This window comes from Pinus tabuliformis, chromosome Q, assembly GCF_031772625.1.
Source record: "Pinus tabuliformis cultivar Carrire ecotype Pingquan chromosome Q, CPIR1, whole genome shotgun sequence".
Lineage (NCBI taxonomy): Eukaryota > Viridiplantae > Streptophyta > Pinopsida > Pinales > Pinaceae > Pinus > Pinus tabuliformis.
Window position 1 is genome coordinate 223,302,016 of NC_142296.1, and position 25,286 is coordinate 223,327,301.

Here is a 25,286-nt window from a genome sequence, read left to right on the forward strand (position 1 = left end):
AAGGATGTGGGAAAAATTGTCCATCATCTCATTCCTCTATCACGTGAGTGCTTCCTTGAGCAACAAATTGATAAGATCTCTCGCTCTATCATCACTCTTTTCTTCCACCATGGGAAATCACTTGGGTTGGAAAGAGTGATCTTTCCCAAGTCAAACTAGCTTGAGACCCAACTCTTGACACCCTTACCTCATTAGGACATGCATCGAGAAACATATTTCTCTAATACCACTGATTCAAGTTGTACAAGGAATGAAATGAAAGGAAGGAAAGGAAAGGAAATGAAACACACATAAAGAGAAATATAACAAATATCATAGTAATATGGTGAAAACCCAACTTCTATTAATAATTGAAACAACATAATAATGTAGAACACAAATTGGCTAGAATGGTGGTTTCTATCTCTGGAGATATAGAGATATGGTAGCTACATGCATTTGAATTTTTTTTACAAGAGGCTTAGTAATGACATTTAACATAAATATATAACCTTAGGTTTCCAAAACCATAACCCTAGAATATGAAGCACTAAAAGTTTTGGGGGCACTGAGGTGGTTAGTTGGTACATCAACCTCCCCAAGGGTGTAACTTTTGAACACAATATTCATTTGGGGTCATTGGAAATAATTGTTTAAAGAATATAACTTTTGAAAAGCCCCCCCCCGCCCCGAAATTGTGAAAAAACATCATTTGATGCCTCAAAATGATCCCAAACATTTGGGACCCAAAAAACTACAGAAAAACTTCTAGGAAGATAGAGAATCGTTGAGATAATGGAAGATATGGGTGGACATCGATATAAATAATACTACTCATTGGTCACTACCTTAATAGTCCTCTCAGTTAGGTTCATTACTAATTTCAAAGGTCATATGTCTACTATCATGTTAATTGGTATCTCTATTGGAAACCTACCCTTGTTTAGAATTCTCAGTGCCCTTGGCTAGCTCTTACTAACTAAGCATAAGTTGAACATGATTATTATATACCACATCTATAAATAATACATTTTTATTCATTTGATCATTCCCCTTAGAATATTTGAATCTCAAGATGACCTTCTACGTAGAGCACTTCATGGAGCTAAGGGACAGTATCATTCCAAATCTCCTCACATGATTTGATATTGTATGTAGACTCTTAGGATCACTTTGGGCTAGTTTCATGTTGGCATATATAAACTTCATGTTGAATTTTAGCATAATATCCAATAAGTGGATAAGTTATGGAAACCTTATAATCTTCAAGATACTGAGATGGAAGAGCACTTCATTTTGTGTTGCTCCATTTATTGCAAGATATAAGGATAAAATTACTAACTTTTAGGAAGTCCAATGTTGGAAAATCCATTAGGGAAGCATTTAATTCACTTTTCCTTGCACGGAATTTACTTGTGATATTATATTCTTATTCTTATTGATTATTTTTATGTTATTATAATAAAATAATACCAATACAAAATCACATCAATACAAAAATGAACACAAGATATAGGCTCCAAGCTAGGGAAAAACCCCTCCAAAGGGAAAACCCATAATGAACTTATTTTCTTATAGAATCAACTTCAAACGAGACTTCCAAGATCAAACTCTAGACCAAGTCTCCCACCAAGACCAAGTCAACCAACCTATCTTTCCACAAAAGGTAATCAAAGATAGCAAAGTAGAAATTCTCCAAGAGGAGGCTCTTCTAGCCTTTCGGTCTCACAAACAAAGCATGTTATCTCCTCTTGCAATTCAAACTTGAGGAAACCCTAGAAGAACCTAGGGACTTCACATGTGGGAGTAGAGATGAATGAATTTCAGATATTCAAAATCTTCTATGGAAGACTTGCTTCTTCACTAGGCTCTTCTAGCTCCATAACATCCTTCTCTAGCCATAGAGCATATCCACAGTGAAGTGTGCTTATGTGTGTCTCAATGGAGGTCGAAGTCCTTCCTTATATAGCCTTTCAAGTGGTTCTTTAAGCCTTTCTTGGGAGCCCTCTAGACACTTAAAAATACAAAATAAATTTTCTTCCTTTTATACAAATGCCTGAAAGGGTTGTTTACAATTTAACAATGACTCTTAAAATCATGCAAACCATAGGAGCTTTCAATGGATACTTGACCTAGTGACCAAATGACCTAAGCATGAAACCCATGCTTTACAAAATTCATTTTCTTTCTTCTTTTGATATATACATAGAAATTACATCAAATAATGAGTCAAATGACAATTATGAACACTGAAACTAGTTACATTCTTCAACACTCCCTCTTAGCTAGGGAGGTATTTATAATTGTCCAATTGGTACAAGGAAAATATTCCCTTTGAAAAGTTCTAAGAAGAAGAGTCAAATTGATAAGCCAATTGTAAGCATCAACATTATGATCAATCGACACTACCTTTGAGGCCTAACTAGACAAGCTGTATGCAACACCCTCATCCCACATCTACCTAAGTAACTGGCCAACCAGGGTAAATATGCGACGAGAGGCCACTATAATGAGATTCAACCTCCTATGTGACCTTAAGGAAGTGGAATCGATGGAAACATACCACACAGATCCTCCACATTAGTAACAAGACTCCCAGGAGCCAACCCAACCACTCAAGTACCCACCCCCTGAGACCAACGTAAGTTTTAGACCACTAAACCCCTAGACACTCCCTTGATATGGACAAGCATGTGTCCAGGAGGCTCCAGATGCTCCCACAACATGGGTATCTATACATCCAGGGACTTCTCTTCCCAGTGTTGTGCCTGCATCTCCGAAATTTGAGCCACTTTTTAGGGCACAGAGCCCAGGTCACTGCCCAGAACTCAATGACACTTTCAGAAATGAATTTACACAACATAACAATGATGTATTTGCAAAAAAAAGGACAAGGTCTAGACTAGACCCCTACTAGCCATGTGTTGTAGTGGCTACAACCACCCTTCAAAATTTTTCCTTAGCCTCGTTTTGGAGCCTCCCTTCCAACCTTCACAATAGCTTGCCTTGCTTCGTCAAGTTCACAAGCTTCAGTGTATTTCTTGCATAAAGGCAACCTATCAGTCACAACTTGATCCATTCCCCTCATAGGCTGTTGAATCGGACTTGTTCTAGCTGCAGGATGAGAAAATTCCCCTTGAAAATTGCGCATTTCTGGAGGGCAAGCAACCTTCCCTCCAAAAATTGCACAATCCTCTCTGGAAGCTTGCTGGGCTCCAAGATTGCCTAATCCTGCCTGCCAATACTCCCAGTAGGATTTGCACAAATTTCCCCAGCAAGGCTGCTCAGCCCAGAATTTGCACAAATCTGGGCAGCAATTAGCTGCTTTGCCCAGAAATTTCACAAATCTCTTGGGCAGCCAACCCAACTCCCAACCAGAGTGTGCATTTTTCTCCAATAGATGAGCAGTCTCTTGCATGTGTAGCTGAGTTGACCGATTCCATCCGGGACTACGAAAAACAGACTTGCATGCATGGTGTGCTTCTCCCAAGGTAGCATGTAAAGGCATCCCTTGTTTTAGGGATCTATGTTTAGCAGTTGGAGGTTACATGTAAGGAGCAATTCCGAAACCTCCCACCAAGTGTCGCTTCCCCTAGATTCGTGGCATGCACATCACAACCTTGATGTTATCAAACTCATCAACCGGACACTACAGAGCTCATTCCTCACGTCAACCTTGTAACTCTGACATCCCACATCACATCTAGGAGTAGTTGGCACATTCATCTCAGCTGTTTTGGGGTAAGCCCGCTTCCCATGCCTTGTGCTGCATTTTTGTCACTTTTTGTGTTTTCTCTTGTGGGAGTACTGTTTTCTTGATTTCTTTGAATGCTTGCTGTCATTTACATATATACTAGCTTTTCCTAGCTCCATTTCAGTTTTCATTGCTATCTCACTGCTGTCGCATGCTTGAAACTGTTTTGGACAGATGTTCGCCCAACTGATGAACTACCTCACCCACATGCATGTTGATCTATTTGCTGAATATTTCATTCATGTTTTGCATGCACTATCAATCACTTCTGCTATCACCTAGTGTCACTATGAATTTACTGTTTTAGTTGCTTTCAGTTTCTCGTCGGTGAGTCGGGCCAACCTTGGCCCAGACTTTGCCTTCACCAAGGCTGCATTTCAAAATTTGGGGAAGGAAGGCTCACCTTCCTCTCCAGATTTGCACATTCCTGCCCAACACTGGCCTCTAGGACTGTTTTGTGAAATTTTGGAGGAAAGTGGCTACTTGGCCCAAGCAATTGCGTAAATCTGTCGTTAGGCTAGCAATCCTTCCCAGATGAAATTGCACATTACGCAATCCTAGCAGTCAGTATCCAGAATCGACTGTGCATTGTGCAGTTTCAGCAGTCAGCTAGTCTCCCAATAGCCTAGAATGTGCCTTGTTCAGTCTTGGCATTTAGTCTCCCGACCTCCTGACTGAAATTGCGCAACCTTCATGATCATGCACCCAAGTATGTTGCAAGTCAGTTCTCATGTTCATTTTGGTTTTCAACTGACAGATTGCTTTGCATGAGTGTTTCCATGTCTATAGGTATCCCAGGTGTTCATCTGCCTCTCAGCAGTATAGGTACAATGGTTTCTAGGAGAGTAGAGACGAAGACATCATTCAGAGAACACTTGGGGATGCAGTCGATCAAGTGTCCATGGACTTTCCTACCTGTTGATAGTGTTGGACCTGCCAACATGTCAAGGGGATCTTCCCGGTAAGAATTCCCAATTAGACCTCAAACTGTTTGGTGTAGGAGTCCCAACAGTGGGTCGTAAGGTAATGCCTTGACCGTGATGTCACACAGAGGCAAGTAAGATAACTCTGTCAGTAGCAAGGGTGTGACTGATGCAGTGAGTCAAGGAATGAGTATGAGAGGTTCCAACACTTCAAAGGGAGAGGAAGGTGAAGGTGAGTTCCAGGTTGAAAGGGATCAGTCCCAACTCGGCTAGGAACACACAACACAAAGGACATGCACAACTTCTGGCAGAGCAGTCGACACGGATGTGACAGTCCCAACATACAAGGTAAGATAACACAAACAACACTCACGGATCAGTCCGAGATGAGTGTGACGGTTGATATAACCAGGTTCATGAGGAAGGTCTGTTTGATGTCTGGTAGAGCAGTTGACATGGATGACGATAACATTAATAACATATGCAACACATTAACAACAAGATTCGTATAATTGCATGTGAATCGGTTCATACACAAGTATGTAAGTTAAACAACATATATCATTAAGGCAATCGGAGCAATCCAACTACAATAACAACATATGCATGAAAATGTGCTGGATTTTATTATATAAAGAAGTGTAAGTCACAATCATACAATACACCATGTAAACCTGCTAACCCTATTAGTAGAACGTTACAACCATATCCGCCTACTCCTCCAAAGAGATGTACTAGCTCCGTGAAGTGGAGAAGCCAAGGTGCGTTACAATACCATCCAAGCCTTCTTCAAGATAGTCTTAGTAGAAGCTTGGCTGACCAAAAAGCCTATACAATGAGTTATGAGGGACTATTTATAGCAAAGGGTGGGGTGATCCTTGACATTCCCTTTTGTGATAGTTCAACTACCCTCATGAATCTTCACCTACTCTATGATTGTTACATCCAACTGTTGACACTCGACTTACACTTGACATGACTCAACATTACAATGCACATGTACTCATGTGAGACAACATGGCTTGAGCGAGCTTTGAAAGACATCACTAAAACTTGGTACGTTGTGGTGAGACCAACTCTTTGATATGCTTGTGATGGTGAAGCTGGTGAGCTGATGCCAAGCATGGTTGTCTGTGATGGTGTACATGCACCTCATGGTGACATCTTGCTGAAGCGAAGTCTTGCCTCCGTTGCAACCAGTGCATTGGCTTGGCCCCTTCATCCAGCTCATCTGCTAATATGCACATGGTATTCTTGGGTATGATTGAACCAGCAACACACTGATGCATAGTGTCTGTGCTGATCTTCAAGTGTGTGTTGGTGGTCATGCGCATCAACTTGCCGAAGTGCATGTTCAACCCCAGTTGGACTTGCTTCTTGTCTTCGCCTTGGTGAGTGTGTTGAATGGGTTGGATTGCATGCGTGTGCTCAATGACATGCATGCTGCTGGATCCTTTGCATGCGATCAACAACACTGCTCACCATGTTTTCTCTGTGTCAGCTGTTGGGATGGATCCTTAACTTTTACTGGCACAGTTTCATCCATGAGTGCATGTTGCACCCACTGTTGTTCATGTTCCTGATGAAACTCATCAGTCTGTCTGTGCAACTTCATGCTCTTCTTGAGTTGCTGTTTCAACACATGCAACTACTTCTTTGTTCCATCTTCTGCCTTCACATGATCTTCTTGTTGCGCCATCACTTCATAGCTTGAGTCTCCAAAGTTGCTTTCATTATCAGTGGATCTGCTTGATCTTGCAACTTTGCTCTGCCTCTATGTTGTTAAAAACCTTCCTCTTGCATTTACTGTGTTCATTTCATTTGCTGCATTCAGTATGCTGCCTTCAGCTGCTGTTCATGATGCTGCTTGTTGTGATTCTATTGCTTGATGTCCTTGCCCATGAACAACTTGACGTCTTCGAGAGTAGGTAATCCCATGGACACTTTTTCGACTGCATCCCCAAGCATGCTCTGAACGGTGTCTTCATCTCTGCTCTCTTGGAAACCATTTTACATATACTTCTGAGAGGTAGATGAACACTTGTGATACCTGGAGACATGGAAACACTCATAGTAAGAAATCTATCAATTGAAACCAAAATGAACATGAGAACTGACTTGCAACATACCTGGGTGAATGATCATGAAGGTTGCACAATTTTGGCCGGGAGGTTGAGAGACCGACTGCCAAGACTGCACAAGGCATAGTCTTGGTTGCTGAGAGACTGACTAACTGCTAGAACTATGCAATGCACAGTCCAGTCGGGCAGTTGGCTGCTGGGATTGCACAATGAGTAATCCCAGCTAGGAAGGACTGCTGGCCCAAGGGCATATTTGTGCAAATTTTTGGGCCAAGTAGCCACTGACCTCTAGAAATGCACAATTTAGTCCAGGAGGTCAGTGTTGGGCTAGAATGTGCAAATCTGGAGAGGAAGGTGAGCCTTCCTTCTCCAGATTGCACAATGCAGCCTTGTTGAAGGCAGAGACTGGGCCAAGGTTGGCCCGACTCGCCGACGGGAATCTGAAAGCAAGTTAGTCGATGAAATGAATGGAGACACTGAGTGATATCATAAGTGATAAATAGTGCATGCAAAACATGAATGGAATATTGAGAAAACATATCAACATGCATGTGGGTGAGGCCATTCGCTGATTGGGTGAACGTCAGTGCAAAGCAGTTTCATGCACGTGATAGTAGTGAGATAGAACTGAAAATTGAAACAGGGCTACGACAAGCTAGAATATATGTAAACAACAGCAGGCGCTCAAAGAAATCAAGCAAACAACACTCACACAAGAAAATACACAAAAAGTGACAGAAATGCAGCACAAGGCATGGGAAGCGAACTTACCCGAAAACAGCTGAGCTGAATGTGCCTACTACTCCTAGATGTGATGTGGGATGTCAGAGCTACAAGGTTGATGTGAGAAATGAGCTCTGCAGCATCCGGTTGATGAGTTTTGATAACATCGAGGTTATGATGCGCATGCCACAAATCTAGGGGAAGCAACACTTGGAGGGAGGTTTTTGGAATTACTCCTTGCATGTAACCTCCAAATGCTAAACATAGATCCATGAAACAAGGGATGCCTTTGCATGCTACCTTGGGAGAAGAAGCCTATGCATGCAAGTCTGTTTTTCTCAGTCCTGGAGGGAATCGTTCAACTCAGCTGCACATGCAAGACACTACTTGATTATTGGAGAAAAATGTGCATTCCTGACTGTAAGATGGGTTGACTGCCCTAGGGGATTGTGCAATTTCTGGGCCTAGCAGCTGAATGTTGCCCATATTTGCACAAATCCTGGGCTAAACTGCTTGTTGATGGGAAATATTGTGCAAATCCTACTGGGAGGGTTGGCAGGCAGGATTGCGTAATCCTGGAGTCCAGTAGGCTGTCAGAGGGAATTGCACAATTCCGAGAGGTAAGGCTGGTTTCCCTCCAGAAATGTGAAAATTTCACTGGGAAGCTACTCAACCTACAACTTGACCAAGTCCGGATGAGAAACCTATGAGGGGAAAAGGTCAAACTATGATCGACAGGATGCCATTGAGCAAGAAATACACTGAAGCTTGAGGACTTGGCGAAGCAAGGAAAGCCACTGTGAAGGTTGGTAGGGAGGCTCCAAAATAGGCTAAGGAAAAATTTTGGAGGGTGGTTGTAGCCGCTACAACACTTGGTGACACACTGGTAGAACTCCAGTTCTCTGAATGTACCTTGTTCGTGAAAAACAAGTCTAACACCTCCGGAAGTATTGTTCAATTCTTATCTCATCTTGGCTTCACACTAACTTGATTGTAAGATGTAGCATCTTCCAATCCCTTGGTCGATTGACACACATTCCAAGCCAAGGTAACACAGTTTTTTTGATTGGGGTTGAGGGGTATATAGGTGCACAAGTAGTATAATTGTCCGAGTCTTAGTTTCGTCTTTGGTGTTGCTGCACTGCCAGTAGGCCTGGACAATACCCCGGTGGAGTCACATAGGAACACAAGCATGGCTCCGCTGCTAGCGAGCCTGCTTAGTACCCCGGTGAAGTTACTTGCATCACCTCCTTGTGCAGGAAGCCTTTCTATTCTTTTGCCTTATTCATTTTTCATTTTGAAATTTTTGACTTTTCATTTTTTTTCATTTTTCATTTTCACTGTGCATAACACTTATTCATTTCAGAGGCAGAAGAGGGATCTTGACTTATTGAGAGAAGAGGAGGTTGTTCTAGCAGAGAAGTAGTTTATTATATCTCTGACGTGCTTGTTAAGGTTTCCCCCTCACCTTACTCTACTTGACTGAGATGACAAGGGTTAACCCAAAAAAACAATCGACTAGAGAAGGTGACACTAGTTAACGCACAAGTGTCATGTTTACACCAAGGTTCACTTCGAAGAGTATGTATTTTCCTTCGACACATCATGGACTAAGAGTAACAAGTTCATCATACAGAGGAAAGATGACAGATAATCAAGTAGTGATAGCTTTACAAACCCTCTTGTACTTTACCTAGCTCCTTTCATGAGTCACACATGGTTTCATGCAAACTGACCTACGAACGAACGAAACAAACAACAAAGCAAAGAAAGAGTAGAATTAAAAATGAAAGAAAAATCAGCACAAAAACAAGTAAGCACAAAAACAAGCAAGCAAAGCATGAAAGTAAACAAGCATGAAAGCAAACAACTGAAAGCAAACACTACTCCTACTCCTACACTAATGGTGCATAGGTCTGATCACATGAATTGATACTTCCAATGCAGCCACCGACGCATTGGTAGACCCATGTCGGTGAAGGCTTGGTCTACGGCTAACCCAGTTGTGCGGACCAGCATACAAAAAAGATATGACAATGAAGACAGCCACACTTCATGTTTCAAAGTGCCCACAGGACATAAGTGAGTGCATGTGCAAGACGGATAATCCGTGGACTTATCATGGTCTTATGTGACACTAAGTGCAACTTTGAAGCAAAAGCACACTCTTGACTGAGACATGAAAGCAAATGAAAGAAACAAAGATAACTTGCGTTGCACACGAGTTCTTGCAATGTAAGAATCCTCCAATGCATGAGAAATGGGATCGTGTAGTTTGAGTGGAGGAAGTGTGATCTGTGTGTGAGATGGATCTTGAATGCATACATATGAGTGATGAGGAGCCTTGGGTGATTGAACAGTTTCATGATCGGAAGTGAGAATAACCCCAAGAGAGTGAGGACCTGACATAACCATGAACTTGGGCTGAAGTGCCTCGATAGTCTTGGGTGTCTCAACTTCATCATTAGGTTGATCATCATAAACTAGTGGCTTCGAAAGATCAAATGCGACAGATTCATGATCGTGATAAAAAAGGGAAGCAAATGGATCACGATGGCCACGATCAGAAAAATCAATGAATTCTTCGGCATCCTCATGATCAGATGAATCAAACAGGGGGGTAGAGGAAAAGTGAATGAATTCATCCTTTGTGTTTCCAGAAAAGACAGATGAAGGATCAAGTGGATCTTCAATGAATAACTTATCCTCTTTGTTTTTGAATGATGGACTAGCATCCAATGAGTCTGGCGAGTGATCAACAATGGGTACATCCATAGATGAAGACACACATACATAATCATGGATGGTAGGTTCACCAAAGAAGCTAGGAAGGAACGGAGGGGGCTCAGATGAAGGGGATTCATCCTTCGCCGAGTGTTGATGTTCTTTCTCCCACTCATACTCTTCATGAATGACAACACATGTTGGTTGTGCAGCACCAACTTCGTCAGTGGGTTGTTCCTCGTTCACAACAAGTGAAGAGTTCGGAATGGACGAACACAAGACAACATCATCTCGAGGAACACCTGGGTGCAAAGATGGAGGTCGAAGAAAGTAATGCATATGGGAACCTGAAGGACTAACAACCAACTCTGCGCAAAAATTGAGTAGAGTGATGTTGGGAGGGTGTGAAGAATGAACATATGTGCAAACATGATCCTCAACATCACTGAGCGATAGTGGAACTGTTGAATGAAAGGGAGGCGGACAGTCTATTGGGATAGTGCCTGCTCCCGTATGGGATTGTACAGTTCTATAAACGAAGAAGGTTGAGCGAGGTTTGACATCAAGCTTTCTCTTGGGACAGGCATATTTCATAAGACAATACTTTAACTAGTCCCAAAGATAAGCGAACTTCATCTGGCTCTTCGGAGCTTGAAACTGTAAGTCACGGAAGCGCTGCCAAAAATCAATAACAGATTCATGTGGAGCCCTCCATTGATATAACAGTTTCCGGTCAAGACGGTTTGGATCAAAATGATGGAACATGTCTTCAATAATATCACAGAAGTGCTCACATGAGTGCATGCTGTCAGCCAGTAGGCTGAACACCCAACGAAATGGGGATTCATGAAGTTTGAATGCAAGTAGCAAACTGGCCTGTTCTTCAGTAAACTCATCTTCCTCATAAATCATGGATAGGAAGTTATGTAAGTGCTCAGGCTAGGCCACTTCACCTTCACCATCATACATGTGAGTGGACAAGAGATTGAAAAGCTTCCTTGAGATGGAGACATCTTCCCGATTTGAAAAATACCTTGGGGAAGGAGAATGCAAGACTCCATGAAAGATATGCAAAGGTTCAAAACTGGATGAGAGGAAACTTCTTGTCATCAGGCCCTCCTTATAGCACCAGAAATGTTGATGGTGCTGGACCCACCAACATGTCAAGGGGATATCCCCATAAGAAGTCCCAATTAGACCTCAAACTGTTTGGTGTAGAAGTCCTAGTAGTGGGTCGTAAGGTAATGCCTTGACCGCGATGTTGCACAGAGGCAAGTAAGATAACTTTGTCAGTAGCAAGGGTGTGACTGATGCAGTGAGTCAAGGAATGGGTATGAGAGGTTCAAACACTTCAAAGGGAGAGAAAGGTGAAGGTGAGTTCCAGGTTGAAAGGGATCAGTCCCAACTCAGCTAGGAACACACAACAAAAAGGACATGCACAACTTCCGGCAGAGCAGTCGACACGGATGTGACAGTCCCAACATACAAGGTAAGATAACACGAACAACACTCATAGATCAATCCGAGACAAGTGTGACAGTTGATATAACCAGGTTCATGAGGAAGGTCTGTCTGAGGTCTGACAGAGCAGTCGATGCGGATGGTGACATCATTAATAACATATGCAACACATTAACAACAAGATTCATATAATTGCATGTGAATCATTTCATACACAAGTACGTAAGTTAAACAACATATATCATTAAGGCAACCAGAGCTATCCAACTACAGTAACAACATATGCATGAAAATGTGCTGGCTTTTATTATATAAAGAAGTGTAAGTCATAATCGTACAATACACCATGTAAACCTGCTAGCCCTATCAGTAGAACTTTACAACCACATCCACCTGCTCCTCCAAAGAGATGTACTAGCTCCGTGCAGTGGAGAAGCCAAGGCACGTTACAACAGTGTCCAAGCCTTCTTCAAGATAGTCTTAGTAGAAGCTTGGTTGACCAAAAATCCTGTACAATGAGTTATGAGGGACTATTTATAGCAAAGGGTGGGGTGACCCTTGACATGCCCCTTTGTGACATTTCAACTACCCTCATGACTCTTCACCTACTCTATGACTGTTACATCCAACTGTTAACACTTGAATTACACTTGACATGACTCAACATTACAATGCACATGTACTCATGTGAGACCACATGGCTTGAGCAAGCCTTGCAAGACATCACTGACACTTGGTTCACTGTGATGAGACCAACCCTTTGACATGCTTGTGATGGTGAAGCTAGTGAGCTGATGCCAAGCTTGGTTGTCTGTGATGGTGTGCATGCACCTCATGGTGACATCTTGCTGAAGCGAACTCTTTCCTTCGTTGCAACTGGTGCATTGGTTCGGCCCCTTCATCCAACTCGTATGCTAACATGCACATGGTATTCTTGGGTACAGTTGAACCAACAACACACTGATGCATAGTGTCTATGCTGGTCTTCAAGTGTGTTTTGGTGGTCATGCGCATCAACTTGCCGAAGCACATGTTCAACCCCAGTTGGACTTGCTTCTTGTCTTCGCCTTGGTGAGTGTGTTGAATGGGTTGGATTTCATGTGTGTGCTTAATGACATTCATGCTACTGGATCCTTTGCATGTGATCAACAACACTGCTCACCGTGTTTGCTCTATGTCAGCTGCTGGGATGGATCCTTAACTTTTACTAGCATAGTTTCATCCGTGAGTGCATGTTGCGCCCACTGCTGTTCATGTTCCTACTACAACTCATCGGTCTATCTGTGTAGCTTCATGCTCTTCCTAAGTTGCTATTTCGGCACATGTAGCTCCTTATTTGTTCCATCTTCTGCCTTCATGTGATCTTCATGTCGTGCCGTCACTTCATAGACTGAGTCTCCAAAGTTGCTTTCATTATCAATGGATTTGCTCGATCTTGCAACTTTTCTTTGCCTCTATGTTGTTAACAAACTTCCTCTTGCATTTTATTCATTTATTGCATTCACTGCATTCGGTATGCTTCCTTCAGCTGCTCTTCATGATGCTACCTGTTGTGATGCTACTACTTGATGTCCTTGTCCATGAACAGCTTGATATCTTCGAGAGTAGGTAAGCCCATGGACACTTGTTCGACTGCATCCCCAAGCATGCTCTAAATGATGTCTTCGTCTCTGCTCTCTTGGAAACCATTGTACCTATACTGCTGAGAGACAGATGAACACCTGTGATAACTGGAGACATGGAAACACTCATAGCAGGCAATCTGTCAGTTGAAACCAAAATGAACATCAGAGATGACTTGCAACATACCTGGGTGAATGACCATGAAGGTTGCGCAATTTGCACATTGTATCTGAGAGACTGACTGATTGATGGAACTGCGCAATGCACAATTTAGTTGGGCAGTTAGCTACTGGGATTGCACAATGAGCAATCCCAGCTGGGAAGGACTGTTGGCCCAGGGCAGATTTCGCAAATTTTTGGGCCAAGCAGCCATTGACCTCTAGAATTGCGCAATTCAGTCCAGGAGGTTAGTGTTGGGCCAGAATGCACAAATCTGGAGAGGAAGGTGAGCCTTCCTTCTCCAGATTGTGCAATGCAGCCTTGGTGAAGGTAGAGACTAGGCCAAGGTTGGCTCGACTCGCTGACGGGCAACTGAAAGCAAGTTAGTCGATGAAATGTATGGCGACACTAAGTGATAGCATAAGTGATAAATAGTGCATGAAAAACATAAATGGAAGATTGAGCAAATAGATCGACATGCATGTGGGTGAGGTCATTCGCCAATTGGGAGAACGTCTGTGCAAAGCAGTTTCATGCATGTGATAGTAGTGACATAGCAACAAAAATTGAAACAGAGCTAGGACAAGCTAGAATATATGTAAATGATAGCATGCATTCAAAGAAATCAAGCAAACATCAATCACACAAGCGAATACACAAAAAGTGACAGAAATGAAACATAAGGCATGGGAAGCGAGCTTACCCCAAAACAACTGAGCTGAATGTGCCTACTACTCCTAGGTGTAACGTGGGATGTTAGATCTACAAGGTTGATGTGAGGAATGAGATCTATATCATTCAGTTGATGAGTTTTGATAACATCGAGGTTATGACACGCATGCCACAAATCTAGGGGAAGCGACACTTGGAGGGATGTTTTCGGAATTACTCCTTGCATGTAATCTTCAATTGCTAAACATAGATCCCTGAAACAAGGTATGCCTTTGCATGCTACCTTGGGAGAAGCATCCTATGCATGAAAGTTTGTTTTGCTTAGTCTCGGAGGGAACTGGTCAACTTAGCTGCACATGCAAGACACTGCTTGACTGCTGGAGAAAAATATGCATTCTTGACTGTAACCTAGGTTGACTGCCCTAGGGGATTGTGCAATTTCTAGGCCTAGTAGCTGACTGCTACCCAGATTTGCACAAATACTAGCTGAAATACCTGTTGATGGGAGAAATTGTGCAAATCCTGCTGGGACGGTCGGCTAGCAGGATTGCGTAATCCTGGAGCCCAGCAGGCTATGAGAGGGAATTGCATAATTCCTAGAGGGAAGGTTGGTTGCCCTCCAGAAATGTGCAAATTTCACTGGGAATCTACTCAGCCTGCAGCTGGACCAAGTCCGTATGAGCAACCTGTGAGGGGAAAAGGTCAAACTGTGATCGACAGGCTACCATTGAAACAGAAAGACAATGAAGCTTGAGGACTTGACGAAGCAAGGCAAGCTGCTATGAAGGTTGGTAGGGAGGCTCCAAAATAGGCTAAGGCAAAATTTTGGAGGGTGGTTGTAGCCGCTACAACACTACCCACAAAGACATCAAGTTGTTCATAGACAAGGACATCACGATATGAAAACAAAAACATCACAACAAGAAGCATCATGAACAGAAGCTGAAGACATCATACCAAATGCAATGAATGCGAGAGGAGGGTTGTTGAAAACATAGAGGCGGAACAAGGTTGCAAGCTTAAGCATGTCCTTTGATGATGAAAGCAACTTTGGAGACTCCGGATATGACGTGACGACACAACATGAAGATTGCGCGAAGGCAGAAGATGGAACAAACAAGGAGTTGCATGTGCTGAAACAACAACTTAGGAAGAACATGAAGCTGCACAAACAAACGAATGAGTTGCAATAGGAACAGGAACAATAGTGGGTGCAACATGAACTCACGGATGAAACTGTGCCTGTACAAGTTAAGGATCCATCCCAACAGCTGACACAAAGCAGACATGGTGAGCAATGTTGTTGATCGCATGCAAGGGATTCAACATCATGCATGTTGTTGAGCACACACATGCAATCCAACCCATTCAACACACTCACCAAGGCAAAGACAAAAATCAAGTCCAACTGGGGCTGAACATGTACTTTGGCAAGTTGATTCGCATGACCACTAGTACACACTTGAAGATCAACATAGACACTATGTATCAGTGTGTTGCCGGTTCAACCGTACCCAAGAAGACCATGTGCATGTTAGCAGATGAGTTGGATGAAGGGGCTGAACCAATGCACCGGTTGCAACGAAGGAAAGAGTTCACTTCAGCAAGATGTCACCATGAGGTGCATGCACACCATCACGAACGACCAAGCTTGGCATCAGCTCACCACCTTCACCATCACAAGCATGTCAAAGAGTTGGTCTCATCACAGCGGACCGAGTGTCAGTGATTTCTTGCAAGGCTTGCTCAAGCCATGTTGTCTCACATGAGTACATGTGCATTATAATGTTGAGTCATGTCAAGTGTAAGTCAAGTGTCAATGGTTGGATGTAACAGTCATAGAGTAGGTGAAGAGTCATGAGGGTAGTTGAACTATCACAAAGGGAAATGTCAAGGGTCACCCCACCCTTTGCTATAAATAATCCCTCATAACTCATTGTAGAGGCTTTTGGTCAACCAAGATTCTGATAAGACTATCTTGGATAAAGCTTGGACAGTATTGTAATGCGCCTTGGCTTCTCCACTACACAAAGCTAGTTCATCTCTTTGGAGGAGCAGGTGGATGTGGCTATAACGTTCCACTGTTGGGGCTAGTAGGTTTACATGGATGTATTACATGATTGTGACTACACTTCTTTATATAATAAGAGCCAACACATTTTCATGCATATGTTGTTATTGTAGTTTGACTGCTCCGATTTATTTAATGATATATGTTGTTTAACTTACGTATTTGTGTATGAACTGATTTATATGCAATTATATGAATCTTGTTGTTAATGTGTTGTGTATTTTGTTAATGATGTCTCATCCGTGTCAACTGCTTTGTAGATGGAGGGCCTGATGACAAGTTGTGTCCTCTCATCCAGTTTTGAACCTTTACATATATTTCATGGAGTCTTTCACTCTTCTTCCCCGCAGTTTTTTTCGAATCGTGAAGCTGTCTCCATCACGAGGAAGCTTTTCAATCTCTTGTCCACTCACACGTATGATGGTGAAGGCGAAGTGGCCTGGCTTGAGCTCTTACATAACTTTATTTCCATGATTCATGAGGAAGGTGAGTTTTTTGATGAACAGGCCGGTTGTTGCTTGCATACACACTTCGCGAATCTCCATTTCGTTGGGTGCTCAGCCTACCAGCTTACACCATGCACTCATTTGAGAAATTCTATGATCTCATTGAAGACATGTTGTATCACTTTGATCCAGATCATCTTGACCAAAAACTATTTCAAGCTCCAAGGAGCCAGGTGAAATTTGCTTATCTTTGGGACTAGTTCGAGTAATGCCTTAAGAAATCTGCTTGCCCCAAAAGGAAGTTTGGGATGAAGCCTCACTCAACATTCTTCATTGATGGAGCTGCACAATCTCATGTGGAAGTAGTAACTGTCTCAACTGACTATCTGCCTTCCCCTCATTCAACAACTCCACCATTTCCCAGTGATGTTGAGGATCATGCTCACACACCTGTTCATCCTTCACACTCTCCCAACATCACTTCGCTCAATTTTCATGCAGATTTGGTTGTGAGTCCTTCGAGTCCTCATATGCATTCTTTTCTACGACCTTTGTCTTTGCACCTGGGTGTTCCTTCGGATGATGTTGTCTTGTGTTCATCCATTCTAGACTCTTCACTTGTTGTAAACGAGGAACAAAGCACTGATGGAGTTGGTGTTGCACAACCAACATGTGCTGTCATTCATGAAGAGTATCAGTGGGAGCTTGAGCATCAATACTTGGTGAAGGATGACTCCCTTCTGTCCGAGCCCCTTTTGTTATTTCTTAACAATGTTGGTGAACCTGCCATCCATGATTTTGCATGTGTGTCTTCATCCACGGATGCACCCATTGTTGATCTTTCGCAGGACACACAGTATGTTAGCCCATCATCCAAAAAATGAGAGGAAAAATCATTAATTGGAAATCCACTTGATCTTTCATCTAATTTTTCCAGAAACGCAGAGGGTGAACATCCTTCCTCCTCATATACCCCTCTCTGTGATTCATCAAACCATGAGGATGCCAACCAACATCTTAAATTTTCTGATATTGGTTGTCGTGATCTCTTCACCTCATCATCCGATCATGATGTTGATTCACTCGTTGTTAATTTGTCTAAGCCACTAGTCTACGAAGATCTATTTGTCAACGAAGTTGAAACCCCACAGATCGTCGAGGCACTTCAGCCCGAGCTGATGGTTATGTTAGGCCCTCGCCGTCCCGAGGTTGGTTTCGCTTCCGATCAGGAAATTTTCAAATGCTCAAGGCTCCTAATCACTCATCTGTATGCACTCAAGATCAATCTAACACTCATATTTTATTTCCTCCACTCGAACTACATGATCCCATGGCTCATGCATTGGAGGAGTCTTACATTGCAAGCACTCGTGCGCGACACAAGTTATCTTTGTTTCTTTCATTTGCTTGCATGCCACAGTCAAGAGTGTGATTATGCTTCAAAGTTTCACGTAGTGTCACACAACACTATGATAAGTCCGCAGATTTCCTGTCACGCATATGTACTCACTTATGTCCCATGGGCACTTTGAATCACGAAGTGTGGTTATCTCCATTGTTTAATATTTCTTGCTTGTTGGTTCACACAAATGGGTTGCTCGTAGACCAAGCCTTCACCAACATGGGTCTACCAATGTGCTGGTGGCTGCATTCGAAGTATCACTTCCCATGATCAAGCCCATGTACCGTTAGTGTAGGAGTAGAAGTAGTGTTTGCTTTCAGTTGTTTGCTTGTATGCTTGTTTGCTTACGTGCTTTGTTTTCTTGTTTGTTTGTTTGCTTGTTTGTTTACTTTCTTCACTTTCATTTTTTCTTCTGCTCTTGCTTTACTTTGTTGATTATTAGTTCATTTGCTTGTTTCGTTCATAGTTTAGTTTTGCATGAAACCATGTATGACTCTTGAAGTGATCTGGGTAAAGTACAAGAGGGCTTGTACAACTATCACTACTTGGTTATCTATCATCTTGCCTCTGTATGATGAGATTTTGACTTTTAGTCCATGATACATCAAAGAAAATACATTCTGTTCGAAGTGAACCTTGGTGTAAACACAACGCTTGCATCCTAACTAGTGTCACCTTCTCTAGTCGATTGTTTTTAGGGTTAACCCTTGTCAGCTCAGTCAAGTAGAGTAAGGTAAGGGGGAAAACCTTAACAGACATGTCAGAGATACAATAAACTACTTCTCTGCTGGAGCAAACTCTTCTACTCTCAATAAGTCGGGATCTCTCTTCTGCCTCTGAAATGAATAAGTGTTATGCACAGTGAAAAATGAAAAAATGAAAAGTCAAAAATTCAAAATGAAAAATGAATAAGGTGAAAGAAGAGAAAGGCTTCCTACGTAGGGAGGTGATGCAAGTAACTTCGCTAGGGTACTGACCAGGCTCGCTGGTAGCAAAGCCATGCTTGTGTTCCTATGTGACTCCACCGAGGTAATGTCCAGGCCTATTGGCAGTGAAGCAACATCAGAGATGAAACTAAGACTCTGACGACTATACTGCTTATGCACCTATATACCCTTCAACCCAAATTGAAACAACTGTGTTGCCTTGGCTTGGAATGTGTGTCAATCGACCAAAGGTTTGGAAGATGCTACATCTTACAATCAAGTTAGTACGAAACCAAGATGAACTGAAAACTTAACAATACTTCCAGAGGTGTTAGACTTGCTTTTCACGAACAAGGTCCATTTAGAGAGCTGGAGTTCTACCAGTGTGTCGCTAAGTGTTGTAGTGGCTACAACCACCCTCCAAAATTTTTCCTTAGCCTTGTTTTGGAGCCTCCCTTCCAACCTTCACAGTAGCTTGCCTTGCTTCGTCAAGTTCACAAGCTTTAGTGTCTTTCTTACACAAAGGCAAGCAGTCGGTCACAACTTGATCCATTCCCCTCACATGTTGTTCACTTAGACTTGGTCCAGCTATAGGTTGAGCAGCTTCCCCTTGAAAATTGCACATTTCTGGAGGGCAACCAACCTTCCCTCAAAAAATTGTGCAATCCTCTCTGGTAGCCTGCTGGCTTCCAAGATTGCACAATCCTGCCTGCCAACACTCCTAGCAGGATTTGTGAAAATTTCCCCAGCAAGGCTGCTCAGCCCATAATTTGCACAAATTTGGGCAGTAGTTAGCTTCTCTACCCAAAAATTGCGCAAATTTCCTGGGAAGCCAACCCAACTCCCAGCTAGAAATGCACATTTTTCTCCAAGCATACGAGCAGTCTCTTGCATGTGTAGCTGAGTTGACCGGTTACCTCCGGGACTGAGCAAAACAGACTTGCATGCATGGGCTGCTTCTCCCAAGGCAGCATGCAAAGGAATCCCTTGTTTTAGGGATCTATGCTTAGCGGTTGGAGGTTACATGCAAGGAGCAATTCCAAAACCGCCCACCAAGTGTTGCTTCCCCTAGATTCGTGGCATGCACATTACAAAATCGATGTTATCAAAACTCATCAACCGGACACTGCAAAGCTCATTCCTCACATTGACCTTGTAGCTTTGACATTCCACATCACATCTAGGAGCAGTTGGCACATTCAACTCAACTGTTTTGGGGTAAGCCCGCTTCCCATGCCTTGTGCTGCATTTCTGTCACCTTTTGTCTTTTGGCTTGTGGGAGTATTGTTTGCTTGATTTATTTGAACCCTTGTTGTCATTTACATATATACTAGCTTGTCCTAGCTCTGTTTCATTTTTCGTTGCTATCTCACTGCTGTCGCATGCATGAAATTGTTTTGCACGGACGTTCGCCCAACCAATGAACTGCCTCACCCACATGCATGTTGATCTGTTTGTTGAATATTTCATTCATGTTTTTCATGCACTTTCAATCACTTCTGCTATCACCTAGTGTCGCCATGCATTTACTATCTTAGTTGTTTTCAGTTTCCCATCGGCGAGTTAGGCCAACCTTGGCCCGGACTTTGCCTTCACCAAGGCTACATTGCGCAATCCAGGGAAGGAAGGCTCACCTTCCTCTCTAGATTTGCGTATTCCTAACCAACACTAGCCTCCGGGACTATTTTGCACAGTTCTGGAGGATAGTGGTTGCTTGGCCAAAGAAATTGCGCAAATCTGTCCCTATGCCAGTAGTCCTTCCCAACTAGAATTGCGCATTGTGCAATCCCAATAGTTAGCAGCCAGGCTGGATTGTGCATTGCATAGTTCTAGTAGTTAGCAAGTCTCCCAGCAACCCAGACTATGCCTTGTGCAGTCTTGGCAGTCAGTCTCCTGACCTCCCAGCCAAAATTGCGCAACCTTCATGATCATGCACCCAGGTATGTTGCAAGTCAGTTCTCATGTTCATTTTGGTTTTCGACTGACAGATTGCTTGCCATGAGTGTTGCCATGTCTCCAGGTATCCCAGGTGTTCATATGCCTCTCAACAATATAGGTACATTGGTTTCCAGGAGAGCATAGATGAAGACATCATTCAGAGCACACTTGGGGATGCAGTCGATCAGGTGTCCATGGACTTGCCTACCCATGAAGACATCAAGTTGTTCGTAGAGAAGGACATCAATATATGATAGCAACAACATCATGAATAGTAGTTGAAGACAACATACTAAATGCAATGAATGCAAGAGGAGGGTTGTTGATAAGAGGAGGCAGAACAAGGTTGCAAGCTCAAGCAGGTCCATTGATGATGAAAGCAACTTTGGAGACTCCGCTATGAAGTGACGGAGCGACATGAAGATCACTCGGAGGTAGAAGATGGAACAAAGAAGGAGTTGCATGTGCTAAAGTAGCAACTCAGGAAGAACATGAAGCTGCACAAACAAATGAATGAGTTGCAATAGGAACAGGAACAACAGTGGGCGCACCATGCACTCATGGATGAAACTGTGCCCATACAAGTTAAGGATCCATTCCAGCAGCTAACACAGAGTAGACATGGTGAGCAGTTTTGTTGATCGCATGCAAGGGATTTAGCAACATGGATGTCGCTGAGTGCACACATGCAATCCAACCCATTCAACACACTCATCAATGCGAATACAAGAAGCAAGTCCAACTAGGGCTGAACATGTACTTCGGCAAGTTGATGCAAATGACCACCATCACACACTTGAAGATCAGCATAGACACTATGCATCAATGTGTTTCCGGTTCAACCCTACCCAAGAAGACCATGTGCATGTTAGCAGATGAGTTGGATGAAGTGGCTGAACCAATGCACTGGTTTCAATGGAGACAAGAGTTTGCTTCAACAAGATGTCACCATGAGGTGCATGCACACCATCATGGATGACCAAGCTTGGAATCAACTCACCATCACAAGCATCACAAGCATGTCATAGAGTTGGTCTCATCATAGTGGATTAAGTGTCAGTGATGTCTTGCAAGGCTTTCTCAAGTCATGTTGTCTCACATGAGTACATGTGCATTGTAATGTTGAGCCATGTCAAGTTTAAGTCAAGTGTTAATGGTTGGATGTAACCGTCATAGAGTAGGTGAAGAGTCATGAAGGTAGTTGAACTGTCACAAAGGGGAATGTCAAGGGTCACCCCACCCTTTGCTATAAATGATCCAAATGGATCCAAGAACACTCTCTAAGTCTTCAAAAACTTGAAAAATCATGCCAAAGACCAAATAAGATCGCATGAGAAAACCTTTCAGAAGGGGGAAAAACTATCGGGGGGCAAAAACCCATGAAAATAGTGAAAAGACAAAGTATTGGAGGTGGAACAAAGTAATGCATAGTAGCCGTTAGATCTGGCCGATCAATGGTCTAGATCTGAGCACAGGATCGCAATCGGCAGTGGCCTTCGGCGGAAATCGGCAGAATCCACATAAGAATTGCAACGACGATCGGTGAAGACCTCATAGGATATGCGATGGTGATTGGCGGGGTCAACGAGGACCGACAATCAAGCGCGCAGATCGACGGCTCACGTTGCATTGCCAAATCGCAATCGACAAATACAAAGGAGCAGGGTTTTATGTACATATGCATATATGTGATCCGATGGACCAGACCCGATAACATTATATGCCATAATATATGGATCTTGAGATCCATCAAACGCCATTTTTAATGTATTTTCACAGTTTCGTTTGTTAAACGAAATGTGAAGGAGAAAGCGCCTATGCGATAAGCCAGAACTGAAAGGGTACCTTAAGGCTATTACATATAGTTTCAAGTCCGGAGGAAAGCCATTTCTAATGCATTTTCGTAGTTTTTAATGTATTTCCAAAATACAAAGGGACAGACCATTTCGATATGCGATGGCGACTTACAGGTGGACCTGATAGGAGAATAAGGTGGATTTAAGGACTTTTGAAGTCCGATACATAGAGTTTTGGCAGATTTTCTCAGTTTCAAATACATTTCACTGTGTTAAACAAAGAGCGGTTCTTTCAAGAGTTCCAGAGGCCCAAGGCACTCTACGTTACAGAATAGGTGGCCACCTACCCTTTAGGTGTTATGCAATGATTGTATAACACTAGAAGAGGGATTTGAAGGGAACAGAGGCCAGGGAGACTGAGAGCTGAGAACCTGAAACGAATAGGCATCATAGTTTTGGCTTTAAAAGCCACAGATAGAGAGCAAACAGAGGAGGCAGTATTGCAGGCAAATGCCGAAACAAAGTTGGGATAGAGACAGAGAGTGTTGAGGGAGTCTGTGTACTTAGAGAGAGCTTGAGAGGTTCAAGTAAAGCTCTTGTTGTTGCATCTGTTGTGTGTGAGGCTCAAATTGAGCTCACTGTTGTAAAAAATCTACTTGAAGACATAATAGAGAGGCCACCATTGAAGGCTGGACCAGGAGATGTAGCCCAAGAGTATTGGGTGAACTCCTCATTAAATTTGTTGTGTTATGTGTTGTCTATTATGTTTTGTTTACTACTTCATTGTCTGTGTATTTCACAATCTTATCGATCCATTGCATAAAATAACATAGACAAATCCATGCACATAAGTCTGTAATACCTTATTAATTGTCTTAGATCTCATTATCAGATCAAGTGGTATCAGAGCTTTAGGTTTACTAAGGTTAGACAAGCTTGTGCTGGATTGGTGAATGATAACTAGGTCAAAGCTCAAATTAGGAGAAGGAGAACTGGTTGAAACTAACCCAGAAATTGGTAGAGTCCATCCTAGGAGGAAAATGGCAGAAGAAAATACCTTGGAATCAGACTCTCAGTTCATGGATAGTTTCATGACCATGAGAGCCACGGTAGAAGAAATGTATATAGAATTTAAGAAAGGTTGAAGTGAAGATTCTTCCACTTCCAAACAAGACAAAGGAACAGAAAAATCTCTTCTAGATGGCCATTCTGAAGGCAAAGGGAAAGGAAAAGAGGCTCCTCTATCCACACCTCCCGATAGTGTTGTGGGGAAAAATGCCTATGCAGGACGATCCTATCCACCTAAGGTGTGACAGTGCCTTAGCAACAAACAGAGACAGCTATGCTGGTTTCTTCCTTTATGAAATGTGAAAGAAGAGAGATCAATAGACTTACCGGTGTCTTCCGTTTGTCCCTCGATCCGGTCTCTCTTCTCTTTGGGAGTTCACAGCTACTTGCCTTCTCACTCACCCAGCTTCAACAGGTTCATGCAAGATCACAAGAGAACAACTACTTGCCTTCTTGCTTGTCCAGCTTCAACGGGTTCCTGCAAGATCACAAGAGAATAGCTACTTGCGACAAGAGAAGAACACTACACAAAGACAGATATTCACATTCATAACTAGTTTGGGATTAGAAATAAACTAAATACACTAATGCATTCATACATCAAAAATACATCAGCATTTAGGAGAAACCAAGATAGCTTTATTGATGAATAACAAGGTTCAGGAAGAGATACAACCCAGAGGGCTCCAATCCAACATCTCCTTCCCAGCAAATGGAATTCCTATCTTCACCCCCTTCAAAGCATTAAGCACCCAATGATTCCAATCTCAAACCAACAACAATTCTTTGCAATAACAAAATTCCAGCCTCCAGATCTCATGGAGGAGAGATCCATATATAGATATTTGGAGAGAGGATGAGTCAGCTTGAGATCTGACTAGTGTCCTCTCCCTCTATCAGTTCTTGATTCCACTTGGAGGTTCTTGCTTCCACTTGGAGATTTGGAACCTCTTACTCATCACCAGTTGAATTCCCTGAGGCAAGTGTCATTTTGGAAGCTTCCTGGGTTTTGACACCTTGAGAAATGAGTCTGCCACATGTCCACTCTCGTTCAGCGCAGGTAGCCAGTGTTCCCTTTGACATTCAATGCAGGTAGCCAGTGTTGGCTTTGACATTCAGCGCAAACAGCTAGTGTAGCCACTGAAATGATCCTGAATTGACTTGTTTTTGAGCAGTTTCTGGTGGAGAACTTCTGTGAATTGCTGTGGTTTGTTAGCCTTGTTCCTCTAGGGGTAGGAACAACATGTTTAGGGACTTTGGATCCCTTAGATTATGGACATTTCATGCTCAATGCTGTAAGGCACAAAAATGTCTATAACAGTTGCCCCCTAAAGTATGAGGCCATTTATCGGGTGAAATGCTTTATCAGGGGGATCCGAAGTTCATCCAATGCTAGGAGGAGACCTGTAATAAGATACAATACAATACATTATTTTTCATACTGCTTTCATGATCTAGCTGAGGCGGGCATTCCCATGCTCAGCTTTATAAATTCATTTTTCTGTACATAGAACAGACAATCGTCTGATGGTAGACTGAT